General features: G+C 45.5%; 1 long non-coding RNA gene across 1 annotated transcript; it reads right to left on the bottom strand.

The window, feature by feature from the left end:
• Nucleotides 1-2169: 2169 nt before the first annotated feature.
• Nucleotides 2170-3404, bottom strand: LOC106812513. Its single transcript, XR_001394347.1, has 2 exons — nt 3213-3404; nt 2170-3156 (listed from the first exon to the last, which is right to left on the bottom strand). It is a non-coding gene; the product is annotated as an uncharacterized LOC106812513 (long non-coding RNA).
• Nucleotides 3405-4734: the final 1330 nt, after the last annotated feature.

The following is a 4734-nucleotide window of genomic DNA, read 5'->3' on the forward strand; positions in this document are numbered from 1 at the left end:
TATATATATATATATATACTATATATATATACACACACATACATATATATATATATATATATACATATATATACACACACACACACACACACACACACACGCACACACACACACATATATATATATATATATGCCTAGCTCTGCGGCTGCTGTAAACTTGACGTCAGTACGTTATTCTGCGTGTTTGTGGAGGCAGTGAGCGGGATCTGGGGCTAGGTAGGGCCTTGGGCTGCTTCATTCAGAGACTTTAAAGCTTAGAGAATAAAACTAACAAGATTTCTACTATTATCAGTGAGGAGTCACTATATGCGTCTACAGCCGCGACCAACTGCTCACGGCGCACTGTGAGTTTGGTTTGTGAAGACTGCATTTGTTATGATTACCTCTATTCACACGAGACGTGGTACGATGAGAGAGATGAAGCAATATAGCTGTCACTGATATATAGTATGGCTTGCTGCGGCGTTCCTGTCGTCCAGTACGGTGCCTATATGAGAAAATATCCATGTTATTCCAGCGAAATATGTTCGTACGTTATAGCACTTTCTAAATTGAGATTTCTTGTCCACTTTCTCCTTTCTATTTCAATCTCGTTCTCTCTCTCTCTCTCTCTCACACACACGCGCGCACACACACACACACACACACACACACACACACACACACACACACACGCGCGCGCGCGCACACACACACACACACACTTGCCCTCTCTCCTCTATATTTCTCTTGCCGTCTCTCTGTCTCTCTCTCATTCACTAACTTACTCACGCAATCTCCATGTTCTCTCTTTCTCTCGGCATCTCTCTCTCGCGCGCTCTCTCTCTCTCTCTCTCTCTCTTTCTCTCGCTACCTGGTTCTTTCTCTCTCGCTCACACACACTCTCTCTCTATCCACCTCACGCTCACTCTCTTCCTCGCGGTATTTCTCGCTCTCTCGCGATGTGAGAGTCGGATAATAACGGCCGGTGACATCATGACACACAACACAATAGAGCGACAACAGCCGTATCCAGGTCAGCAGAGTCAAAGCCCTCACGCTCGGCCGAGCAGCCGTACATGGAAAGCAATAGAGGCGGCATGCAGGTGTAACTGACCAGAACGATATATGTAGCTCTACAATATACGCCACACACAATCCCTACACACACGTTTCCCACCCCAAACCGCGTGAAGTGCAGAACCCGCACGTAAAATAAACAGTAACGGCTCCAATAAGCCACGGCGGCGACACCTGGCCAGACGTTAGCGCATGCGCACACGCGGGATGCCCGTCTCGCTCCCCAGCGTGCTATTCTTTGTGAGCGGGACTTGTTCGTCGGCGATATGAACACGCTCTCAACAACTTCCGCGGTGGCCTGCGAGGGCGGCCAGGTATTGTCGCACCTTTGTTCTCCCCCGCTGCTAATTACAGTTGGAGTAATCATCACCTGTGACCTGCATCTTTACGCGAACCAAATCAACAACCGCCTCGTTACATACGCACCACTAATGGGAACACGCGGTGTATAGTATAGTATAATAATAATTATAGCTTGGTATAACATAGTATCAGGAGTGAATAATAGAGATAGTATAACACAGTATAGCATAGTAAAGCATTGTATAACATAGTATATCAAAGTATAGCATAGTAAAACATAGTATAGCACAAGATAGTATAACATAGTATAGCACAAGATAGTATAACATAGTATAGCATAGTATAGCACAAGATAGTATAACATAGTATAGCATAGTATAGCACAGTAAAGTATAGTATAACGTAGGATAGCGTAGTAGGGGAACTTGATTATTAAAAGATAGTATTATGTTACGTACGCATAGAGCATCTATCGCTGGTAATGCAGTGTGTATACGTCACTTCACAGTTGTGCCATTTTGCAAGTGAACTCAAAAGCGCCACCGTTAATTACGATATGAACTTTGATCGTGACATGAAACGTTGGTGGTGCTATAGTACAGGCAATTCTCGTATATATTCGATGTTGTTACGGATAGAGTTAAGAATAAGGGTTGTTACTGATGATAAATAAGCACATTTTTATTTAAATTGTGGTTATCTTGCCTCTATCCCCATCACGATGTCTTAAAGTTTCACGGTACTTCTCAGGGGTCGGGACAAACATTAATATGGTTACGACATAATAAAACAAGTTGCAAACAAAGACACGTTGTTTACTTGTTTATTTTTCATATCAATTTTACCACGACAATAAATATACACGTACATCCCACGTGTAGTCCCAGGAAGGCGTAAACAACTCAAGCTTATTTTGATTTCACGTATACAAAACGGCATACCATAAACATTTCATTCCCAAAAAAATATGTTCCTCCAGTTGCCGACATTTTAAATACAAGCGTCACTTTGCTAACCACACGATCCCTCCCAGCCTCCCACCACAACTAAACGCACCAGGATCAGTACCAGACGGGAAGTTACATGCTAGTAAGTTGATTCATGTACGTTCTTCGCAGCACGCCAATGTTTCACGATGATGATTATTGCACACGGTTAGGACACGGCAGTCTGAAAGCCCATATGTCTCATGGTGAAGCCTCATGAAGTATAAAGAACTGTGCAGCACACGGGTAAAACATTACGGTAAGCCCCGTAGCAGATGGCTCTCCTGTGATTTAGCAACGCGATAGTAAAACCCAACCGAAAACTATTGCACGACCCACTCTAAAACCTAGTGCAAGGCCCAGTATATAAGCGATTGCAAGACCCAGTCTAAACGCAATTGCAAGACCCAGCCCAAAAACTAATAGCAAGGACCAGCCTAAAAGCTATAACAATACCCAGTCTAAAAGCCATCGCAAGATGAAGACCAATTGTTACTCTGAGGTGTAGTCTCAAAGCTATATTGTAATGTTCCCTCTAAAGGTCTGGGCAGAGAGCTGCTGCAGCAATGTTGAACACCTCGTGGTGCCTAACCCACGGCGTACGCCATGAGATTCCCATAAGAGATAAATCATCACAGATATCTCACCACTAGACATCAAAGACGCGATATTTCGTAATTGACGGTTCCGCGTAGACATCTTATAAGTCACACGTATCAACCCAGATATCCCGTAATAGATTTGACAGACCGATACAAGAAGAGATGCCTGCACGTACATTCCAGGAGAGATACTTCATAAGAAACGTCTCAACAAATATCTTAGCGTATATAGAGGGGCAAGAGATATCTCAGCATTTCGTACTTACAGATCGCTAACAGACGTTTCATCTCGTTTATCAGGAACCAAGATACACTCTCCATCATAACGATACACCAGGAAGGAGAATGATACACCAGGAAGGAGAATGATACACCAGGAAGGAGAATGATACACCAGGCGGGAGAATGATACACCAGGCGGGAGAATGATACACCAGGCAGGAGAATGATACACCAGGCACACACACACACACACACACACACACACACACACACATTCACGCAAGGACGCAAGGACGCACGCACACACGGACGCACGCACACACGGACGCACACACGGACGCACACACGCACGGACGCACGCACAGAAAGGTGCACACACACATTCACGCACGCACAGACAGGTGCACACACACATACACGCACAGACGCACGCACAGACAGATGCAAGTACCCATGCATGCACGGACGCACGTACGCACGCACGCACGGACACACACGCACCCACGGACGCACACACGGATGTACGCACGCACACATGCACACACGGACGCACGCACACACACACGCACGCACGCACGGACACACACGCACGCACGCATGCACTTACGGATTCCGAAAATCAAAACAATTATCGCTACATGACAGCAATCATAAACGAGTCTACTATAAGCCGATGATAATGCATAAACCTGCACGCTATACGACAAACACTTACCGCTCTGCATAACCCCGCACTGCAGCAGAAATGTGAAACGTTGACAAAACAACGCCATATTTAATAGTTCATATCTACACGCGTACGTCTACTTCCCCGTTAGCACATAATGCGCGTGTTCACATATTATCGCGTCCTTTTCAAAATTTCAGGTCAATGTCCTTATTCATTATTACTGCATGTGTACTCACGGTAAACTAAAAACTAAAAGGTAAACAGTTTATCGAATATAAGTAACGCTCGTGTTTCTATGTAACTCGACACAGCTGTACGAATAAACGTCTACGCAGTACATATACACAACACACACACACACACACACACACACACACACACACACACACACACACACACACACACACACATACATACAATGCACACTCACACGGCTATCTCCCTCCTTCACACACCACACACAAGCACGCCCCTCACGTCTCGCCTCGCTTCCACCAAGAGGGAAGTGATTGCACACACACCTCTTCAGATCACGCCCCTGCACATCCTCACACACTACAATTATTGTAGTTCTATTCCCTACATCACGCACGCCCTCATGCGCCATCTCTAAAATACCAAGCTCTAGAACTATATAGCCCTTCGCGCTGCCCGTAGCAGAGCGAAGGGCTATAGTTCTAGAGCTTGGTCTTTTAGAGATGGCGCAGGAGAGGGTGCGTGATGTAGGGAATAGAACTACAATAATTGTAGTGTGTGAGGATGTGCAGGGGCGTGATCTGAAGAGGTGTGTGCGAAATCCCTTCCCTCTTGTTGGAAGCGAGGCGAGACGTGAGGGGCGTGCTTGTGTGTGGTGTGTGAAGGAGGGAGATAGCCGTGTGAGTGTGCATTGTAT

This window comes from Priapulus caudatus, unplaced genomic scaffold (assembly GCF_000485595.1).
Source record: "Priapulus caudatus unplaced genomic scaffold, Priapulus_caudatus-5.0.1 Scaffold655, whole genome shotgun sequence".
Lineage (NCBI taxonomy): Eukaryota > Metazoa > Priapulida > Priapulimorpha > Priapulimorphida > Priapulidae > Priapulus > Priapulus caudatus.